The 23,995-nt window shown below is 40.3% G+C and overlaps 1 long non-coding RNA gene across 4 annotated transcripts in view; it reads right to left on the bottom strand.

The window, feature by feature from the left end:
- The window catches only part of LOC113458760 (uncharacterized), a 69,910-nt gene that overhangs the window by 25,218 nt on the left and 20,697 nt on the right, over positions 1-23,995 (bottom strand). For 2 of the 4 annotated variants that reach the window (XR_012579484.1, XR_003379307.2), the window contains exons 3-5: positions 8,526-8,581; positions 7,785-7,997; positions 6,187-6,437 (exon numbers count right to left, since the gene is read on the bottom strand). This is a non-coding gene — a long non-coding RNA (uncharacterized LOC113458760). The remainder of the gene's footprint in view (positions 1-6,186; positions 6,438-7,784; positions 7,998-8,525; positions 8,582-23,995) is intronic. The other 2 variants (XR_012579486.1, XR_012579485.1) reach the window with 2 other exon arrangements.

The following is a 23,995-nucleotide window of genomic DNA, read 5'->3' as shown; positions in this document are numbered from 1 at the left end:
GGGACCTCTATGGTGTCAAGGCTCCCAGGTCGGTGCAGCCTCCAGATCTGCCCAACACATAGCCACTGCACACATACATAAACATCATGTGCTCACAACCAGATGAATTTCCTGTTTCTAAGGAAATAAAAACAGGGAAATTGTTGGATCTTGGCTAAGTGGCTAACGCTGAGACCAAATTCAAAGGTAAGGGATTGCGACAGTCTGGATATAGGATACAAATTAATTCACATTGGATATAGCAGGAATTGAAACCTCTTAAAATTGCATGATTGTACTGTAACATTTTGTCCTGTCATACTTGCATTGTTCAAGTGGAAAAAAAAAGAAAGTTATATTATAGCTGGCCTTAACTGTCTCAGAGATGTCTGTAAAATAACCCTGTTCATCTCTGAGGAGGCAGAAAAGGGAAAGTTATTTTAGAAATTATGTACCAGTGATAGCAATCTTCTGGACTTTTTGGTATCTAGATTTTCAGCCCAAAGAGACAGGGATGGGATTATGCCAGGTCAGAGATTAGAGAAATACTACTTCTTTAGTCTGCTCCAGCCACAAAGGGAGGGATTTGGAGCCCAGTCTCACACTAGCAAATGTCACAGGTGGGACAGGCTGCAATGGCAGGAGTTGGGGATTCCCAGTCCACCTGTATTTCCACCTGCCATGTATGCTGGCAAGGCAAGCAAGGAAAAAGAGCTCTGCCTGTATGTATGTTATTGTTTTGTTTCCCTGCTACAGGTCTGGCCAGTCAGCATCATTTGCAAGGGAGGATCTGCCTCAGGTTTGGTACTGGATTATTTCCTTTGAAGGGGGAGTTAAAATAATTCATGCATTTGGAAACATAAGCCAACAACCAATTATTAGTATGTTCAACCGCATTTTAGACTGCCACTTCAAATGCCATCCATTCATTACCCAGCAGAAGGAACATTAAAAAAACCTGAGAATATTTTGTGGTTATCTGACAGACTGAATATAAGGCAGTCAGTGTGAAAGCCTTTTTTGAATGTCATACAGCAAAACTGAGAAAGATTGGTGGATTTTAAGTCAGAACACACCTGTTGCTCCAAAACTACTTGTTTTTCTATACCCTATATTACATATGGTAACCTTGGCAAAAGATGGTTAGTGGATGTGCAAGTAAATTTTTTGTGGACATGGAGTAGGACAAAGCTAAACTTCATCTCTAATTTGTTAAGGAAAATAAAATGGGCAATTCATCCCAGCAGATTGCTTTGTGGGAAGACAGGGACTCTATCCTGTCCTGTATGACCATTCAGGGACACACTCCAACCAAGACCCCAGTCTGCATCCCTCCCTTTCTCTGCCCGCTCCTTAGACCTTGCAGTGCCCTCCCAAAGAGGGGAAAATGAGCTTCAAGTGCCACTGGTGGTGTCCTGACTGGCACAGAGACACAGCTGCATCACAGTTGACATCACTAATTTCCCAGACATCCAAAGATGTGAGTCAAATCAAAGCCACTGCAGGAGCAGACAATTTTACAGAAATGAGAGTGCTCATGCATTTGTTTGGTTTTTGTGCTTCTCAGTCACATGAATAAAATCCTAGGCTTCTGTGATGCTTTTTCTTTCCCCCTTGCTTTTGCTTGCTTCTCCCTGCCCCTCCATACAGCATATACAAATATTTCAGCATATACAAATATTGGCTGGTTACCTAATTATAAACAGGGATGCCAGCATTATGAAAATATAGCTAAAATCTATGTCAGTGTCACCATTCAGCTACTACAGTAAATAAGATATTATGGTACTTTTTTATGGACCTCTTTATCTTAAGTGGTTTTTTTCACTCCTTGTATTATCTACATCTCCCTAGAGAACAGTTACCTACTGTGGAAGAATTCTCAAGACTGTAGCTTTTATTATCATTTAAATTGTCAGAAACATTAAGACATCATTGGTGACAACAGTAACAACTAACTAAAGCAGAAGGGAAGTAGTATTTTTCCATTATCTGTTTCTTTTCATTTAAATTTTCTGTGTGTCTTGAAATGAGGAAAAAAACTGTCTTCTGTCTTGAAAATGTTTCACAGCATTCGTTCTTCAGCCCTATTCAGAGGCTTCTTTAAGCATGAAATTATAAAAGTACTTCTTCATCCTATATTTGCCCATATAAGTAGACTTTGACTGGAAGATGTGTAATTATATAATTGTATAAAATTAATCTATTATCTGTCTATCTATCTATCTATCTATCTATCTATCTATCTATCTATCTATCCATCTATATTCAGAATGGAATATTAAGTGAATGGTGTTACTACAGTTGAGTAAGTCAGTAACAGGAAAAAATGTTCCTGATTTATTTTGCTATTTTTTCCTGACTGAGCACTGGGAAGCCCATTCCTCGATTTTATTTTTGCTTGATACAGATCAAACTGCTGAAAAAATCTTGAAAGCCAATTCTTCAGCTATTTGACTTTACACTTTTTGAGTGGGTTGCTGACAACTTGTTAAGTTCAGCATCAGAATAAGACTTTTAGAGTCCTAGTCTGGAGCTGCTGTTAAGTGACTCATTAAGAACATTTGACAGTCAGAATTTGGGCTGTTCTTTAACATTGATAGATACAAAGCATATTATTTTTCTTTTTTCGATGAACAAAAGTGTATTCCAAAGTCTAAAAATCATTACAGCAAATATAAAATTGCTATATAAATGTTTTATTTTGAGCAAACCCAACACTATTCACCTGCAGACTTTCCTTTGCAAATTCCCTCACATACAACTTTCTTGATATGATAATCTTTGTCCAGGAGATTATTATCAGAGAGAAAGAAAAGAGCAATGAATGACTTAAACTAAAACTGCAAAGCAGCATTTCAGTGACTTGAAGAGAAGCTAAGCATCATCTCATCAAAAAGTTAATATCTAATTTTTGACTGAAATATTTTGACTCGGAAGTATCACTCTTTATTTTTAACTTTCACAAACTACAGTTTTTCTAAGTCTGATTTTTATTAAATTATTTTCCTAGCCAACAGAATGGCAGAAAATATTGAGATTTTGAAGAAATGCAGAGAAATACACAAAGGAAAATTTCCATGTAAACTGGCATAAATTATGATGATTTCTAAATTATCTAACACCAATCAGAAAATATTTGACTGTTCCTCTGAAAACATTAGCACAATGTTCTGCCATTTTCATTAAGGCAAATTAATGTTTGAAGTTGTTAGGAATTAAATGGGGAGCAAAACAAAAAAGTATCTTTGTAAGTCCACAGAATGCTTGCATCTTGAACACAAACCAATTCAATCAATTTGGAAAACAGCTTGGTGTAGTTTTGAAGTCATGGTAAGGATGATTAGAAATAGAGAACAGATTTCATGTGCATATAGCCTGCAGCTCTTCATCTTGGAAAGGCAGGATTGAAGGAAGTCACCAAATAGTTCTACACAGTCTAACTAGCAGCCGAGCAGTAATTACAAGCTATTATGAGTGTAAGAACTAGAGGTGCCCCAATGTTTTCTATTAGGAAGAGCAACAAATAAAACTGCACTTACACAACTTACAAATAAACTGCAGAACTCATTATTGCATGACATAGAGGTGAGCGAGAGTTTAAACACATTCAAAACTGTTTCAGAGAGCTCCTGGGGAAAGATCTGCTGGCATGGTGTTGAATGTGATGGAAGGGATACAACCTCTAGCACCTGTCTGTTCTGAAGATGGCTTGAGGGCACCAATGAAGAATCACCCTCTCTATTTCCTTCCATTTCTTACATTTGTCCTATACATTTGCAGCTGATCCCTGTAGGAAATAATATTTGGGGCTGCAAAGACTTTTGACATGACCCAGAATACCAACTCATAGATCCTTAAGGAATACAAGTAAATTCCTTTAATTTTTTTTTTGAGAGTTAAACTTAATGAATCTCTTCACTATTTATATATTCATTAGTCTGATTTAGTCTTATTCAATTTTGTCATCTCTATTATGATAACAGCAAAATAACAACTAATCAAAGTACTTCCTATTGGCAAGATTTCCAAATACTGCAGTCGTAAAACCAACAATCTCAATTTCAGCAACACTATGTTTAAAGCTGCTGATACAACAGGCTTAATAATTGCCACATATGTTTTGCAAGACTTAGATCTGGGAGCCATCAGCATAGATCATTGCACAGAACATTTCTAATAAATTCAACTGTCTCTTGCATTTTTTTAAACATGTTTGGACTCTGAAAATAGGTAGAATTCCCTAGTTTGTGAGACTGAAAATTTAAGCAATGGCTTGTGATTATTTGCTTTCTGCTAATAGATCTTATGAGGCAGATTGCTGAAATTAGTAATTTCTGCATACTCTAGTGTTTTGTGAAATGTAAAGTCAAGATGGAGTAAACAATACTTCATTGGTATCAGTGATGCTACAGCACATTACACCAGCTGAGAATCTGATCCTTCCAGTTGGGATGGGAAAGGGAGACCAGCTGTCCCTTACGCTTTTTCAACAAATTTCTGAAACACTAATGTTGCTATTAACAGAATTTACAATAAACTTGGTAAAGATGAACTGCAGTCACATCAGTTTCTCCCAGCGCTGACACAGCTTCTCTGTGCAAACTTGATACACAGGAGCCAGGGAAGTGTGGGCATAAAGCAATTATGGCACTTCTCTGTTTTGAGTTGCTTCTGTTGCTGTCAAGCTGTAAAGAAGCAAAGACTGGACGAATCTCATCCAAATTATTTTGGCCACAGGCTTTGTTCAAGTTTCTCTGGATAAAGGGTTTCTTAGAAACAGTTTAGATGAAGCAAAAGCTTTCCTGAAAGCTGGAATTCAAATCATCCATGTCATGCACTGGTACAAGTATTTCCCATGTACAAGCCCATGTACACCCCGCAATCTCTCGTTTCATAGCAGATTCCAAGTCTGTCGTGCTTCTGCCACAAGGTTTTAACAGACTTTTTTTACTCTCCTCTATATGAATCATTTTAAAGCCACAAGAACCAACAAGAAAAGGATACAAACTCACAAAAATAACCTCAACCCAAATTTCATCCTTCCAGAATATCCAGACCATCAGGATCTGCATCTTGGAAATCCATCCATTTAAAACTTCATCCAGTGGGAACTATTTCTGACAAATGTCAAGAGAAGAGACAAAGCAAATCCTACCCAAATCCCGCTCTCTTCTAGTCCTGAAAAGCAAAGCTAAATAGTTGGAACTGTCTTCTGGAACAATGGAAATTGCCAGACTTTCAGAGTTCCCCAAGAACTATTACTGACATCTCTCATTTGAGGATTTCCATTGCTTTCACATAGAATGAAACATAGTGGGAGCTGGGAGAAACCAAGAACTTTCTGAAGAAAACCTCAGTGGTTAGGAGCTATGGGCTGCATTTACAATGGTCTCTAGCCTTAAAATGCTGGTAGACATCTGGCCAGAAGCAAGTAGCCACTCAACAAATCAGGATGTGCAGGAAACTCCTCACTATGTGCCTGTGTGGAAGTTAAAAATCTCTTCTCTACAATGGTAACATCCTAATCTAATTTTCACTGTTACACAGGATTACTTTTCCCAGATGGTGAAGGAATTCCTCCCTTAAGGTAATAAGTAGCCCTGCTTCCCACCACAGTCTCTTTTGCAAGGGAGAGGGAAACTCCGTAGGCTTCTCATGAGGAAAGGCCAAATTGTGAAAGCAACTGGAACCAATGTGAGCTTTCCTGGAAGAAAAGATTAGGCACGAACTGATTTATAAATTCAAAACACTACTTATTAATAGATCTATTCACAGCTGACAGTGAAATCATTAGTGGGTAGAAGAACAGAAGCATCTAGAAGCAGCTTTTATCTTTCCCAGGAATTTTTGAGTCAAATACTGCCAAAATACAGTCCTCTTGCTCGACTGTTAGTATTTGCAAAATGACAATCAGGTGTTTAGGTCCATCCACAGGTTTTTTGCCTTTCCCTTTTCTAATATTCTTGTGCTCTGTCTTGTGAGAACTTGATCTAATAAATTCTTGTCAGATGTGTCCCTTTCTTTTTTTCCAGACATCACCATTCGATCCTGCTGCTCTCAACCTCGATTAAAAAGACAAGAACTTCTCTTCTGCAACATTTTTTCCTGCCCTTTGAGTTGGTATAAGTGATGTGAGGAAGACTCGAGGAAAGGGACAATAAATGCCTGCTGCACAAAATACCATGAACCTATGAATATCCTTACCAGGCCTTATTCAAGATTAAATGTATGTGAAGCGGTGAATACTCTAAGACCATAAAGGCTGTCCTTTGAAAAACTGCCTGGATGCCCTGCAATTTCATGTGTCTCAGGAGCTGAAGCCCAATTCCAGCATTTCACCATCCTTTCTGGGCGAAGAATCCCAGGTACAATGCAGCAAGCGCACTCCTGTTTGCAGTTTCTGACTGGATGATTTCAGGCTCAACAAATCTTTTCTTTTATTCCTCTTGTTCTGTCTAAAAAGTGTAGAGAAAGGGTATTTCAGACCCATTCCTTTGAAACATGAGGCAATACAAATAAACTTAAGCAAGATATGTCAAACAAGAAAAAGAAAGAGCCCATTGCACAAACTAGGAAAAAGGGACATAAACCTTAGCTGAATGTTTGGTTTTGTATAACAAACTTTAAAAATGTGTGCTTTCTAGGTTTTTCACACATTGCAATTCTATATTCTGTTCAAAGTCCTCTTTTCACTTGATATAGGAGTGGCACATTATGTATTGTACATTACTGATGCCAACACACAAAGATGGTGAAGTCAAAGTGAATGATATTCTACAAAATACTGGTTAGGGTCTCCTACACAATTTCCAATTTAATATGGAGCATTTGAGTATACAAATTAGGGCATATTTTCAATTATATTTCCATTAATTATCCACAACTTTCCTCATCCAGATTCTATCTTTTCTTCTTTGCCTTCCCCTACTGTTTCTACTTTCAATTTTCCATTTGTTTCCTCTATGTGTGTCTGATATTTACATCACCTGTATGTTGCTCTAGTAATCCCTTTAGAATCATTGTCACCTTCTTCTTATCCTGTCTTTAATTTAATCTTCCAAAGAACATACATATGTCCTGTAGTCTGGAGCTAACCCATCCGTGTAGTGGATAATGAAAACACAAAAGCAGAGGGAAAAAATATATAGTCTCTTGCATTTTTACTCAAAATTAAAATTATTTTATTCAATTAAAAAATAATCAAAATCAAAAAGAAAGATGTTATTTACAGTCTAAAGCAACTTTCAGGAAAGTTATGCTTTGAATGAAGAGAGATTTGAGGATGGAAACTACCTGGAGACATTAGTTTCATTATTTTTGACCAGCATTTCATTTTTAAGACACCAAGCTCCTATCTTGAACTGATTTGACAATAAGAAGCTGGAGATTCTTAATCAATCAGATTAAGATGTTTCAGAAGTGAATTTAAAACAGGGTATTTTGTACATATCTGTACTGCATTTAGACACATTAATAATAGAGTCTCTGTGTCTTGGGAAATGACTTCTTATTCTTTATATAAAGGCTGCTAAGCCTCAGAATACTGTATTTTACTTCAAAGGCAGATCCTCCCACCCCTTTTGAATGAGGCTGATTTTGAGATCTAGGCTGTGTTAATGCCTATCCATACAATATATACAATTAGTATGAAGGCTGAACAGGTGCCACTATTAACAAATATGCCCTCAGATGGGATGGTCTCAACCTTCTGTGAATAAATGTCTTGCATCTGTTGTGAAAGGTCTGTGGGTAAACCAAATAGGTAGACTTTTAAAATTATGACTCATTCTTTTTAAAGATACCTTTTTTCAAGAGTGTGTTTCTTCTCTCTTTTTTAGGATATAAATATTGCCACCCTCTGTTCATCTCTAAACTTGCATAATCACATTAGAAGTCTTCCCCATACTGTACATCCACAGAAATCTCACTTCTTATCAGAGGAGGCCATCACCAAGGGCTTAAAAGAGAGATTTTCCACAGATTGTTCTCTGCTTGGTTTCTGTGAGGGCTTTCTGCTGAAGAACAGAACAGAATTACAACAGACTTTGTGATAAATTAGAATCATTATCATCACCACCATCATCATCATTATTCGTTTGGCTAATATCAACCTCCTGAAGCTTGAAATATGTACTTGAAGTTGTACAGCTTCAAAACAAATTCCTTGAAATGGTTATGTATGTATGAAAAAAATTATGGAAAAAGAAGAGAATATTCCTATTTCATGAATGAGAAGCTTTATAAAATAAATTCAGATTTCTTGGGGTTATTTGACATTGAGAGAGACAAGGCAATCATCAAAATTCACTGGTTCATGAAAATCACTGAGATCTTCAACTTTACATGTCTGCGTAGATTTTAGCTACTACAATTTTGAGTTCATCTCCTTCAGTATTTCCCACCTAGAAATGAGTGTGCAGAAGAAGCTGTCTGCCTTCCTTCCCCCTAGAGGCTGTAAGGACAGACAAGTATCTCCACTGGCTGATTTAGACAGTACTGGTTTCCATTACCTGTAGAGGTTTGTCAAACATAAACTGACTTACCTCATAGGAAACAATCAGTAGCTTTGCTATGGACGCAGTAGCATTGGGATTCCATTCTGTGAGTCACAAAGACAGGCAAAAAAAAAATGGTTATAGCAACTCAGACTTCAAGATTTACAAATCAACAATAAATCTGTAGTGTCTAAGATCATGTGGAGACAACACAACAAATTAAACAGAGGCTGCACTAAGCTTTTAGCCACATGCCACATGCAGGAAAAATTTCAGCATTTGGATTAATTCCCACTATGATGCTGCCATGCATTCAGTTTGGAATTATAAATCTCAACTGTCACATGCTCTGGGCACAAGGGTTGGAGGGGCTGCCAAATAACCCTTTCTGAACTTTATCTGTGAAGCCTTGGAAAACACATGTATTTTCCCATGGGTCATGATCAAAACTCAGTATACACAGAGCAATTCATATCTCCTGCTTGGGCCTGGGTGTAGCTCCCAGCCCAGGCACAGGGGCTCCTGCTGAGGGCAGGTTGCTCAGCATCACAGCCCCCTCCAACAGCAGCCTTACCAGGAGAAACACTGACTGGTTTTATTGTCATTGATGCTGAATGTTTATCTTCCGTAAAGAAGGAGCCATTTGTTTAAACCCAAGTAAGCTGAAAAACAGGAACCATGATTTCAGTTGGAAGTGCAAAGAAGCTGGAATTCTTCACCTGGATCACAGGAAAACACCTGTTCTTATAAAAAACTTCAAGCATATCACTAATAACCAGGTTAAGACCATCTTAAGAGGAAGGTCACCACGATTCTTATTGGACAGAGCAAATTACTCCAATCCTTTTTTCTTTCAGCTATGATTTTGTGCACTGACCTTTGGAAAGTATGGTCAAATAGCCTTAAGCAGTAGTTGTAAAGCATAAGATCATTGCATGCACACTGATTTCATTAGGCAGCTCTGTATAAATTAGCAATACTGACTGGGGGGTATGCAACTAATGGTACTGAAAAGAAGTGAAGTCTGTTCATTCTGTGTGCTATGCCTGCAAGTGAAGCCTTCCTGCCCCTCTGCAGAGACACAGCTGCCCTTCTGTGCACTGCTGCAGATGTGAAATGTTGCACAGACCCTCTGTGAGATTTTTTTTTCCTAGCAGAGACCATGCACACCATGTGAGGGAGAGATTAGTAGCCATGTGAAGTGAAGCTTTATCTAGCCCAAGTAAAGGCTTCATTCACTGTCAAATTTTGCATTCTCAAGCAAAAGCAACCTCAGATCAGATTGACTCTGCCTAGTATTTGAGCTGCTTCCAAGTAATGCAAGAGAAACAATGGTGAAGTCCCTTGTAAACTCCTAGGAGCATCCAGTATTTCTCCATCATATGGAAAATCTGTCTGAGGTTTGGTCCTTTAGCCTGTGTTTTCTTCTTTATGAATATTAGGTTTATTCATGGGAAGGGTTTTGATTCTGGCAAGTGCCATTCTCATGATGGCAGCAATTATTGAAGCAGAAGGCTTGTTGGGCACATCCTAAATATCATAAGAGGTTAGATCTATCTGATTTTTTTTTTCTAAGATTATTTCCCAGCTGGATCCTATCCACTAAGACTGTCAGTGCTGTGCTGGTAAAAATGTCCCCTACATTGCTGAGCTCCCACCATGCAAATATCTCTAAATCTTTAAACACCCTGAAGCTGCCAGCAGGTTTAGATGGATTAGCATTCAGGGTCACTTTTAGTTTTTATGGACCAATTTCCTAATCTCTCTTGAGAACACTTAGCTCTGTCCAAAACTCAGGGAAGGAGGAAGAGAATGAAAGATTAGAAATAAGAATAAAATTAATCAGATAAGAGCTTAGGTAATGAATTATAAACAATCTGCCACTTGTGGCAACTGTAGAATTGTTACTAAATTATGGGAGAGGAAAACAACACAGTTCTGAAACAACCATTAAAAATTCACATTTCAGCTGCAATCCTGGTACTCAAACTTGTATAACTCCTTTTAAGTTATCCTCTAGGTCTATTCCTTTCTATATTTCAACAAAACAATTGGAACTAGCAGGTGGGAGAGTTGTATTCTGCCACACAGTCCCTTCCCTAGATTGCTTCTAAGAAGCTGATGGCTGTCAATCCCTGCAAAGAAAGTTTGAAAGGCTCAGGGATGTGTTTTGTTTTCAGCAGCATTGACTGGAATCATGTATACTTTCTGCAGTCTTGAAGATCATCACTTGGAGCTTTGGTATCTGTACATATGAAAAGGACAGATCAAAAGGTATCTTGACATATTTTTTGCTATTAAAGGAGGGACAATTTATATTCTCTGCTTTAATTCCCCAATGTCAAACTTGATCCATAATTTTAAGTAGTATAATGGCAACAGAATGATCTTCCTTACATAGTTATGCTTACTTTTAAGAGGAACTTAAAAATACTGGGTATTCTTACAGGGTAGTCTTACAAAAAACAGAGCAAGTACAAACTTCAGGCTGTGAGTTCACTTAAACAGCAAATTACACCCAAGGGAGGAATCTTTCTTCTACTTTCTGTGGATGGAGAAGCAGGAGAAGATGGGGTTGAAATGGAGACAAAGGACAAAGTGAACTGAGTCCCAGTCTCTGCATTGGATGAGAGGTGATCAAGGAGCCTGAGCTCATCCCAGTCTTTGGCTGCAGCATATGCTGACATCTCCTTACCTCAATATTCCACTCCTTGGCTTGATCTAGGCTGGGCTTTTGTCAGTGTCTCCTTGAATTTTCATGAGTTAACTAAAGAATTGCAGCCCATAGTATACTCTTGTATGAAAAGAATTAAATCAATGTTCTTTAACTTATGATTACTTTGGCTCTATCTGCATTTCCTTCCAGTCTGAGATCCACAAAGTTGTCGAAAACTGTTAAGGTTCACTTCCACGTTGGGGAAAAATAATCAGTAGCTTGAATTAGTTTAATCCAATGCTCATCATTGACTTTTAACAATGTGTTTGTTTCAGGTTCATTTTTAGAAATATTTCAGATTTTCCTTGAGAGGTAGGCTCACTGCATACTATCAAGCAGTGGTTATTCATTATTAAGGATCTGTCTTAGCAAAATTGTCGCAGATATCTTTTTCACTAAAAATCCTTTCTTTAGGATTTTCCCTTATAGGAAGCTGAGGCCCCAGAAAAAGAATGCAAACAGTGGTTATCTGCTGCTGTGGAATGCAACAGGTGATTTCTTGATTGGGCCATCTTGAATGTTTATAATTAATGGCCAATCAAGGACTGAGCTATTTCAGACAGAGTCTGAGAGAGCTGGCTTTGTTATCATTCTTTTCTTTTTTATTCTTAGCTTAGCTTATCTGGTTTCTGAGGAAATATTTTTCTTTCTATTTTTTTTAGTATAGTTATAATGTAATATATATATAAAATAAAATAATAAATCAAGCCTTCTTAACATGGAGTCAACATTCTTGCCTCATCCTGAAAACCCCTGTGACCACGGTCACACGAAATCAATTAGTAGTCCTCTGTCATAATAGAACATGTCTCAAGTATGGTTTCAGAGGGTCTGGTACTATCCTGCTGCCTTTACTTCCTTTCACAGACCCAGTGATGGAATAGAGTGCACTTACTAAATGTGCAGATGACATAAAGCTGAGGGGGGCTGCAGCACTCTAGAAAACTCTAACAGATTAAAAAGTGATCTTTGCAAAAAGGAAAATAAGTCTGGAATTAAGAAGGTTTCATTCAATAAACTCATATGCAACACAGTTCCTGCAAGTTAGGCAGGAATACTTCGCTTCAGACAGGACAGAACAACTTGCCAAGAGATGTTCAGAGGGACACAGTGGATCACAAAGGGAATTTTAATCAGTCGTGGTATATTAAGGGAATTAACAGCTCCCAAACTTGAATGTCACCATTACGTGTATGAAGAAGGAAATGATCAATAACATTGAAAATAATCCTTCTACACATAAGATCTCATGTGGGATACTGACTCTTGTTTCAGGCACCATATTTCAAGAAGAGCAGGGAACATTTGGTCTGAGAAGAGCAAGGAGATTCAGAGATCTAAACAATATGACCCAATCTGAGGAAACAAAGACTAAGGAGAAAAAAAATGAAGGCAAAAAGGAATTAATCATCTCACATAAAAAATATCAAAAAAACATAATGTGGAACACAAAATCATCCTGCAAGGAAAAAAGGATTAGTCTTTCTGGGCACCTGGTGGATAGAACAGAAGGCAATTCCTCAGTAACTAAGGGAAATTTTCTAATTGTACTGTTAGTTAAGGACTGGAGAAGTTTCCCATAGGAAGCAGTTCTATCTTTTCTTTGAATTTGTTGAAGAACAGATAACACAAATGCCTGACAGGATTGCTTTAAGTACAGCTGATTCTGCTTTGTAGTTAAAGGATAGACTAAGAATGCCTCTTGAGATGGCTTCCAGCTTCCTTTTAGCTCTAGTCTCTGTTCATTCTACCTTCTCTATGCACCTACAGCAGTATATCAGAAGGCAATTAAAACATTAAAAAGCACATTTTATATTTTTTCCTCCTAAAACAAGCAAATTAATGATACTAATAAAAATGGTTTGCTCACCGCACTCCCTTAGTGTACTCTAATTACAACACTGAAATATTTGTGCTTCATATGGGAGCTCTGCTTACTATTGAAATCCAGACTTCTGTCATCTGCTTTTTCACAGCTAAATTTGCAGGCAGCAGTAGGAACAAGGCAAGTCCAATCTTCTTGATACTGACAGCAGAGGAAATGAGAGCTCAGCCATTAGTTATCTTGGCATAAATAAGTATATCTCTTTCCCAGACTAGCAGAAGTAATCATGGACACATGATACACCATCACAGCTATTAGCCTGCCCAGCCTTAGCTTGCCTTGCCCTTTACCAAGTGTATTGAGCACATTAGCCAAAACTCATCTTCCCTGACATTTCCCAGTGCAGCTCTAGCAGGTAATGCCCGTGTTAAGTGGGTTTCTTTCACTGGAAATGTCTGCTGGGTGCCTGCATTACAGCAGTCACAGAGGATCCCCAAGCCTGCTTGCTGGGACTCCAGCCCCCACAGACTCAGCCAGCCCAAGCTGCTTGGCAGCTGAAAGCAGGTTTTGTCATCTCAGCTCTGCAGCAACTGCTCCCATGTTGGCAGGATACCCCTCTGGCACACATGCATAGGCTTTTCCTGGTCATGCTTGTAAAAACCTCCTGGGAAGGTGCCTAGATAGAGTCAGGTTATTAATGCAGAGCACAGGATTAAAACAGCATGGATGTCAGGGTAGCTCTCCTGGTGCTTCTACAATGAGGGACATCCCTAGAGTGAGGCAAAACCTTGTTTGCTCTGCCCCATGTGCTCTCTTCAAGGGGCCATTCCTGGCTCTTTGTTTTCTGCTCTCACAGCAGCTTCCTGCTGCCGGGAATCCTTGTGCATGAGACTACACTTGGTGTCTCCTAAACACCCTCCCCAGAAGAGCATCAGCTGTATTGTCCTCACCGTGTCACCTCAAAGCAGGAGTTCGTGGCCTTGCTGTCACATTGGAAGCGGGAGAGAAGGGTCCCACACGTGACTGAGCAATGAGAGGTGCCAGTTTTCTGGTCAGCTCACAGGGTCCTGCCCCTGCTCAGAGTCCCAGCCTGTCAAAGCAGAGATTGTTTTGGCCCATTTACTGGGGGTAGCAGCAATAATCTGCCAGACAAAATGAAGCCAACACCTACAGTGTGCTCACAGTAATTAATGGGTACTCCCAGCACCCAGAGTGGAACCCTATCCCAGGAGTCTTACTGCCCACATACTTCCAGTAAAAAAAACACCTTCTCAGACTTATCCCTTATTACTCTGTATCCAGTACACTGCCTGGTAAAGAAAAACAAATCAAAAGGGAGGATGCACCAATTTTTAAATCTGGGCAGAAAAAGAGAAGAAATAAGAAAATAAGGAGCTGTTAATTATTCCAGACCTTCTGGCAGCCAAAAAACAGAGTAAGTGTAGGGAGGGCATGCCTCAGAATTCTTCTCTTTTATATGGAAATGTGGAATGTGCTGTTAAGACTAGATTAACTGCTCTGAATTAATAAAATACAAAACCTGAACATATATTCAAAATTCAGGCCAAACTTCAAGCTGCTTTGAGGTTGGCAAACAAAAACAAAGACTTGTTTTACCTCCTGCTTACATTATTTTTTTGGTTTTGATCAGCACAGAAATACATCCGTGACTGGTCTCTGTCTAAGCAAAATCCAGTCATGCTGGAATGCCTCCAGAAAATCTTCAACATCCATTCAAATGTTGCACTCTTGGGAGATCCAGGTAAATGGGATAAGCTTGCAGATTCTTCCACCTTTCAGAATCTTTCTTGTCTTCAGTAATTTTTCATTTTCTGAATATTTCTCTACTTCGGCACAGAGAGCAAATGCTAGGGATGTGACATACATACTAACCACTAGTGAAATTAGGTTGAAGGAGAAAAAGGATTTATCAATTAAGTTGCAAGGGACATTAAGAGAAGACAATTCCTTTTAATCAGGGAAAGGAAGAAAGATTGTCCTTCCTTTCTGGACATCAGTGTTCTAATATGATACAAACCTCTCTAGAAAACATTATCAGCCTATAGGTATCCTACTTTTCTCTCTTTATTAGCCAGTGATGTTTTTCTTGGTCTAAGAAGAGCAAAATAGGTTCACAGTATTTCCTTTTTCCAGAGAGTATAAATGCAATGTCTTACAGTTAAGCCATCAGGTTATCTACTACCCACTTACAAAGACTGCTTTTGTAAAATCTTTTGCTTTCTTCTCCTATATGCACTATCTCATGGGAAAATAAAGAAAACCCATCTTTAAAAGTCCCTGTCAGAACCAGCAGCAGGAGAAATGTATGTTTCTGCATATACACTGAGAGTGGGGGTGCTGGATGTGAGAGAGCATATCCAAAGGAAGAAAAATACAGAGAATTTTCTTTTTTATTTAAGTAGAATACTTACATGATACTAATATATATATTCCCCAACATGGATCATAGTTAAAACACCATTTTGAATGAGAAGTGACCATGTTGACTAACTTTAGTCCTTTAAAAATTCTAGTTTGTGGGAGTTCTGAGGTAAACTGAAAGCCAAGGAATGAGAATTTAAAATAATGTCTTTTATTTTTGAAATGAGACTGTCAGTGGCTCACAAAAGTGAGATTTGTTACAGTAACTAGCTCTGGAGGAAAGTTTCTCACTGCAGCATGAGAAAACTGTAGCATTATCCACTGAGTCAGAGCGGATTTTCAGTGCTTTCACTAAAAGACACCAGGATATAAACTAAAACATAAAAAACATATAATTGTCTTGTGTGGCACAGGAGATGAATCTTCTCGCTTGTGACTGCTCAGGACTTTCAGCAATGAACAGCTTAGTCTCAGCTGTTGTCACACCCTCCACCCTTTTCTTTGACCCCTCCAGGTATCCTGGCACTTCTGTTAATGGCATGGTTCCCCTTGCATGTTGCCGCCACAAGCATGTCCATGAAGGTTCTGTGAATCACCAACCATCTTGGGCTGGCTGCAATTAAATTGAAGAGTGACAGGAAGTCTCAAAGAAATTTCCAACAGTAGCTCTTCTGAATATCTGTCACACCCCCTCCTTGGAGATCTCAGAGTCTTTGGGGACTATATAGCTTTAATATTTTATTGTAGAAGTGGAAACAGTCTTTTGTCCACGGTAATGCAGAATAGCTGATGGAGCTGGATAAGAGAACCAGTGTCTCACTGTAATTTCTATCTTTAACCCTAAAATCACCTAATTTTAATGAAAAAAAAAAAAGCCCACACAAAAAAAAAAAAAAAAAAAAAAAAAACAAAAAAAAAACCCAAAAAAAAAAAACCACCAAAACGTTTCATCATTTTGATGATCAGAATAGGGAAGCCAGAGCTGAATGTTATGGAAATTGTGTTGCACCAGCAATGGGTCTGAATCATTCCACAGGGAACAATAGGAAAGGAGGCAGACAATGCTGTAGGTAACAGCTCTACCATAATGTCCAGTTTTGTCATCTTAATTCACAGAAAATGTTGTTATATCCACAATAAAATGTGCTAAGGGAGGCATGCAGATTACTGGCTCTCAAGCATGGTGCTCCTAACAAGACAACAAAATGAGGAACTGTGGCATTTTCCAGGTAACAAAAGGGGAATAATTTGTGTGCCAATGGACCACCCTGACCTGGGACAGGCCTAAGGGGTAGTGCATGTAAAACTGGAGAATATTGTGTGCAACAGCTGGGAGGTGCAACCTTGGCAGAATTGATAACCAAAGTAAGAATTACCAGGGCAGCCCTATCATAATTACTAATTAAATAAAAATTTTATCATCAGAAAAAAGCAGAGCTATTAGGAAAAAAAATACAGTTTTGTTTCTTTGGGGAGGGGATCCTTGGAAAGACTTGGTAAGAAAACAGAGAGAAAGGGAACGTAAAGTGAAGCCATTCCAAAGACTGGGGCTGATGCACTACTTGGTTCATGATGATCATCCCAATGTTGACCAGGGAGTCTCCAGAAGGCAAAGACCCTCTTGTCAGTTCATTCCTTGCCCTATATCACAGATCCCTGTGCACTAGAATTTGAAGGTTTCCTGAAAACAAAGGTAGATGCTGTGTGTTTGAAAGCCAAGAGCATTGTGCCAAAGAGGCTGCACTCAATCGATGAAAGGGCTTTGCCTGCCCTAAAAACACTGTGTAAAGTCACAAGCCTCTTAGAGCATGAAAGATGCCAGTAAATTGGAAAAGACTCAGAGAAATGTTGCAACAAATGATTAAGAGACAGATGGACTCACAAAAAAAATATTGAAAGAATTGAATAGGAAGATAAAAGGAGGTCATGCCAGGCAAAGATTGTAAATAACAAGGACAAAATAAATTATTTAAGACTGCAAAAGGAAATATAATCCACTGTCACTGAATAATACTGAGCACAGGAACACTCAGTCTGCAAATCTGTTAAAAAATGTTTCTTTTCTGGTCCAATAGGTTAAAGAATAAGCTCCCAAAGGACATGACAGATATTGTACAACCTGAGGAAATTTAAACTTGGAATCACAAAAATCAAGAACAATAGATGTCAGCAGAGGTGGAAAATCAGTCTCAAAATAGCAAGTGAATTGTATGTGCTAAGACACTTCCCTATTTCTTATTTCTTTTTTTTACTTCTTGATTGTGGCAACACATTGGGAGGATTGTATACGTATGTTTTATTCTTATTATTATTTGGTATATGTATTGAGAAGAACCTCCTTAGCCTGCTAGCTAAACACTTATCATGAAATTTTGTTCACCTCAGAAACATTTGTATTGCAATGATATTATTTCAAATCTTTTGAAGTCTAGAATTGATCACAAATATTTTGAATTTCAACCTGAATATCTTAGAAAGGTTAATGATTCATTTTCCTTGATTAGATGATCACTTGCAATGCAAATATTAGCATGTAAGTATTTAAATTTCTGAATTTTGTAAAAATGTATGCATGTGGCTTTGAAATTTGCCTTTCAAGTTTGTGCCAGTTGCAAAATAATCAGGTGGTAACACCAAGAGAATACACAAGAGACGTGCACTTAATCTTAACGGAAATAAACTGAATTAATGTATTTCTTCACAAAAACTTTCTTGAAATATTTTCCTGGCTCTAATTTGATTATACAGCACTCTCATTCCTGCTGAACAATAAAGACAGCTACGATTTTTCAACAGATATACAATGAACCAGGATATTCAGAGTGGTTTGGCGAGGGTGCAAGTTGTGGTCGTGGATTCTGGAGTAGGCCCTCTGGCCACAGATCAGGAAAACAGTTAAATTCTTGTCTTTTCAAGGCAGCAAAAATGAAATATTTGCCAAGAATGGCAGCCACTTTCAATTATTTTCTGAACAAAGGACTTAAGTCTGTCCATTGTTATGTGCGGCCAAATGGGCCCTGATCCCATCACCGTACCAAATATAATCATAGAATCATAGAAGGGTTTGGGTTGGAAGAGACCTTAAAAATCACCTGGTTTCCAACCTGCATGCCATGGAAGGGATACTCTGCCCCCAGGCTGTTCAAAGCCCCATCCTACCTGGTCTTGAACACTTCCAGGGATGGGGGACACACAGCATCCCTGGACAGCTTCTTCCAGTGCTTCATCACACTCGTAGTAAAGAATTTCTTCCTCATAACTAATTTAAACCTACCCTCTTTCAGTTTAAAACCTTTCCCCATTGTCTTATCAATCCATGCCATTGTAAAAGTCTTTCTCCAGCTCTCTTACAGCTCTATTTAGGCACTGAAAGGTGCTATAAGCTCTTCCTGGAGCCTCCTCTTCTCCAGGCTGAACAACTCCAACTCCCTCACCCTTTCTTCTCAGGAGAAGTGCTCCAGCTCTCTGATTAACTTGTTGGTGTCCTCTGGACTTGCACCAACAGGTCCATGTCCTTCTTATGGTGGGGACCTCAGAGTTGGATGCAGAACACGCACGGAGTCTCACAAGAGCAGAGCAGAGGGGGAGAATCCCCTCCCTCACCCTGCTGGCCATGCTGCTTTTGATGTGGCCCAGGACAGGCTTGACTTTCTGCGCTGTGAGTGCACATGGCCGGGTTGTGTTGAGCTTCTCATCCACCAGCGTCCCCAGGCCCTCCTCCACAGGGCTGCTTTCAGTATGTTCTCTACTCAGCTTGTACTTGTGATTGGGATTTCCCAAATCACACACAGGATCTTGGCCTTGTTGAGTTTAATGAAGTTCACACAGGCCCACCCCTCAAGATAATGAAGGCCTCTCTGCACAGCATCCCCCCCCAGCATGTTGACAGAATGACACAGATTGGTGTCATCAGCAAACTTGCTGAGGGTGCCCTCAGCCCCACTGTCCATCTCCTGAGAAAGCAGAACAAGAGCTTGTCACTGCAGACTTTGTGCAAAATGTTCTGGAAGATGTCGGAATCCAGGACATTGCTCTGACTGCCCTGGAGGACTCGAGACCTTGGTGGGGGGCTCAGAGACCTTGGCATGGAGTCAAAAACACCTGTGCCTGTGATTTTAACCCATGGAAACAATTACCAGCTTTGTGCCAGGAGTTACAGCCACAAGGGCTTGAATAGAATGATAGTGAATTTATCACTGGGTGAAAAAGTAGAATTTTGGGGTTTTTAGAATGGGCATTCAGGAGGCAAGATGGAGGAATCTGGGTGTGTTCAGTCTTTCTTCTTCTCCTTCTTGTTCTACATCTTCTGCTGTGATGGCGGCTCTTCTGGATTGGTTTAGAGTAGAAACAAACTGTCTAGCATAGGTGATAAGTATTGGAAAACTATTGTAAATAAAGTTTTTAGTATAAAAAGATAACATCGCCCCAAGGGCAGTCACTGTGCCTCAACCTGACCTGCTAGACAAACCTCGGCAGGTCGGAGAAATAATGTTATAGATAAGAAAAAATAAACAATCTTGACAATGAGAGTTGAGGAATCCTGTCTTCTTCTTCAGTCTCAGGGCTGGGAAAAAGAGACTTTCTAACACCTCGGGGTCATCTCGACACCAGAGACCTCATCAGGAGGATAGTGGCAGGGGGTCGTATCACACAGAACCATCTCTCACTCTCATAAAACCCAAGATCCTATCTGTAATTTCTCATCTGTGTCCCATAATTCCAAATAACCCAAACACTTTCCTAAATCCAGGGTGTGCCTGCACTAGACAGCAACACACACACACGAGTAAAGGAAAAAAAGGTGCAGGAGCAGTTTTCTGTAGGAACTTCAAATGTAAATTTATTGGAATATGTATCCCAATATAACCAGTTAGATGGTGCCTAGGCCAGTTCTGACCTTCGCTGCTGGGCCACAGGCAGCTCTGCGGTGTTATACCTCAAAGATACCTTGGCTGGCGGCAGAGTGCAGCGGGGCACAAGACAGGACTCCGTTCTCCTCAGGGGAGAGCTTCTGGCGATGGTGAAGAAAAGAAGGGAGCGGATTCTGCTAGAAGGTAGCCAGATGTTTATTCCATGAGCACAGATACGTCTGCACTGGGCTACTGCTGATAACAGAATGGCGCCACATGGTCTCATTCACATTTTAAGCTCAGGACAGGGGAAGGGGAGGGGACAGGTGAGTCACCAACCAGGTGAAGGGGCAGGGTCTCAAGGTACTAGGGACACCTATCACACGACGCCTTGCTGGTATGTTAGCCTGATTGACAGGGCACACTCAGCGAGGGGCGAGGGGGAAGGGAGAAGGTAAAACAGGATATTGCAACACACCACAACATCTCCCCCTAGTTTTGTTTAAAAAGAAGAGGGCTGTGTTTATGGTGCAGAATGATTCTACTGAGGCCTCTAGGTCATCCACTGGAGCACTGAGGGCTTCCAAATGGTAGACCTCAGGAGGGGGAGATGAGCTTGAGATTAACTTGAGAACCATGCGTCTGATTACTCCAAAAACAATGCTAAAAACTACAATAACTAAAAATAAACAGCACTAAAATTACAGTTTTCAGAATAGATCCCAACCAGCCCGAGAGTCCCCAGCCATTGAAAAGTCCATTCAGCTCGTTGTCAGTTTCTCTGTTGATGTCTGAGAACCTTTATCGAGGTAGTCCATATGTGGTTTGGGCTGCAGTACTATGTAGGAGATTGCAGGTGGGATGATCACGAGTAGGACGAGAAGCAGGCTCGGTCTCATGACATCTCGAGGCTATACACGAACAGTGGGATCTAAACTGGTACAAAAACTTGAGACAAACATATATTACAAACTATTCCAGATAGGAGGCTTAAATGGAATTTCCTCCAGAGAACGTGCGCGGCGTTTTCTTCTCCAGGCAGCGTGAGCAACCTGGGGTGCTTCTGCAGATTTCTCTGAGACTTTGGGAACATAGGGCTTTACCCATTTGGAAGGAACCCACCTTAAACCAGAGGGGGTGGACACACAGGCGTATCCACGTCCCCAAGTAACCAATTTGTAAGGTCCCACCATTTTCCAAGTCTCAGGGTCTTTTACTAAAACCGGAGGTTTTTCTTTCATCAACCTGTGACTGTTCCCCCCAAAGTGGCGTAGGATGGGTGGGTTCAGGCTGTCAAAAGAACAATTCAGAAAATTGATTGTGAATAGTGCCCTGGATAACCGAATGTGGGGAGGTTCTACCTTCAGAACCTGTTGTTGCTGGTCCAGGACCCTTTTAATATCACGGTGAGTTCTTTCTACAATAGCTTGACCTGTAGGGGAGTAGGGGATGCCAGTTTTATGCTCTACTCCCCATTGCTGCAGGAAGCTCCCGAATTCCTTGGATTTATAAGCAGGCCCATTATCAGTTTTCAACTCCTTGGGGATGCCCATGAAAGAAAAAGCCTGTAAGAGGTGCTTAATAGCATCAATAGATGATTCTCCTGTGTGGGCAGAAGCATAGACCGCTCCAGAAAAGGTATCTACACTAACATGAACATATTTCTGCCGTCCAAAAGCCTGTATGTGTGTTACATCTGTTTGCCACAGTTCACAACTGTTCAGTCCCCTTGGGTTTGCTCCCGTACTCACTGTAGGGAGTGCATGTTGTTGGCAATTTGGGCACGTGGCCACAATCGCTTTGGCCTGTTCTCGAGTGATGTTAAACTGGCGAACCAGGCCAGGTGCATTTTGGTGGAAAAGCTGGTGGCTGATTTTTGCCTGTTCAAAAACATTTGGGAGAGTGGCCATCACTGCAGGTGCAGCAAGAGCATCTGCCCTTCTGTTGCCTTCAGCGATAAACCCTGGCAAGTCAGTGTGTGACCTGACATGCATCACATAAAAGGGTTGCTCTCGGTGAGTGACTAACTTTACCAGTTTTGAGAGCAATTCAAAAAGTGCAATGTTAGATACATCTTGCAGTATTGCTTGATCTGCTCTGGATACTACTCCTGCCACGTATGCAGAGTCTGTAATCAGATTAAATGGTTCTGAGAACCTTTCAAAAGCCCTAACAACCGCAGCCAATTCAGCAACCTGAGGTGAACCTTCCACCTCAGCAATGTCCGTCTCCCACTGCTGGGTTTGAGGATCTTTCCAAGTCATAACAGACTTGTGTGACCTCCCGGACGCATCTGTAAAGACAGTTAGAGCCCTTTTTAAAGGTCTCCTACTTAGAGCAGTTCTTAATTTTAAAGTAAATTGAACATCTTGTTCAAACAATTTGCAAGCGGGCCGTGCTACCGAAAATTGTCCTGAGTAGGAATCCAGAGCAAACTGCAACACTTCATTTTCTTGAAACAATTGTTCCAGTATTTTCATAGTATTTTGACCTGATTTTAACTCAACTGGAATGTGAATGCACTTAAAATCACATCCTGCTAACTCCCTGATCCGGGTCCTTGCTTTCCGGATCAGTTCTGCTATCAGCTCCTGAGGCTTTGTCAGCCTCTTGGACCTTTTGTGACTGAGGAAAACCCATTCTATGATCAAGAGAGAGTCCCTCTGGTCCCGGTCCTTTTTTGGTGTGTCCTTTGCCTTAGGTGTTTGTTTTTCCTCCCACTGGAAAATAATTCCATGGAGGTGTGGCAACTTACCTAGGATGATAAATTTGAATGGCAGATCAGGCCGGCATCGGTGGGCCTGTCTTGTGGACATTGCAATCTGAACCTTTTCTAGAGCTTTCCGTGCCTCTGGGGTAATAGACCTAGGAGCACCTGGGTCCTCTCCCCCTTTCAGTAAATTGAAAAGAGGGGCAAGGTCTTCATTAGTCAGACCAAGCCATGGTCTTACCCAATTCAAGGACCCACACAACTTGTGGACATCCGCAAGGGTCTTGATCCTTGGATTGATTTCTAGTTTTTGAGGAACAATGGTCCTATTTCCAATTTCTAAGCCCAAATACTTCCAAGGTGGCATCTTTTGAATTTTCTGTTCCTGGAGCTCGAACCCTGCAACAATCAATGCATCGATCGTTAGGTCAAGCGCATGTGTTAGTAAATCATCATTGGGGGCACACACAAGGATATCATCCATATAATGGTAGATGATGGCCTTCTCTGCGGCTGCACGAACTGGGGAAAGCAGGGAAGAGACATACCACTGGCAGATAGCTGGAGATACCTTTAGGCCCTGAGGAAGAACGGTCCAATGGTACCTTTTCATAGGAGCTTCTGAATTGATAGAAGGGACAGAGAATGCCAAACGCGGTGCATCATCAGGGTGTAATGGGATTTGGAAAAAACAATCTTTAATATCAATAACAGCTAATTTCCAATCTTGAGGAAGCATTGTTGGGGATGGCATACCAGGTTGAGGAGAACCCATATCTTCAATTACATTATTAATTTGTCGGAGGTCACAGAGAAGTCGCCACCTCTTTTTGTCAGCTTTTTGGATGACAAACACTGGAGAGTTCCATGGGGACATGGTCTCCACAATGTGGCCCTTTCTTAGTTGCTCTTGTACTAGTTCCTCAAGCACCTTAATTTTTTGTTTACTGAGTGGCCACTGTTTCACATCAACTGGTTCGTCTGTTTTCCACTTAAGTTTTTGGGTGGGGCGCTGTTGTTTAATGACTGCTGCAC

This window comes from Zonotrichia albicollis, chromosome 3, assembly GCF_047830755.1.
Source record: "Zonotrichia albicollis isolate bZonAlb1 chromosome 3, bZonAlb1.hap1, whole genome shotgun sequence".
NCBI classification, from domain to species: domain Eukaryota; kingdom Metazoa; phylum Chordata; class Aves; order Passeriformes; family Passerellidae; genus Zonotrichia; species Zonotrichia albicollis.
The sequence above is the reverse complement of the archived record's forward strand: the minus strand, read 5'-3'. Positions and strand labels throughout refer to the sequence as shown.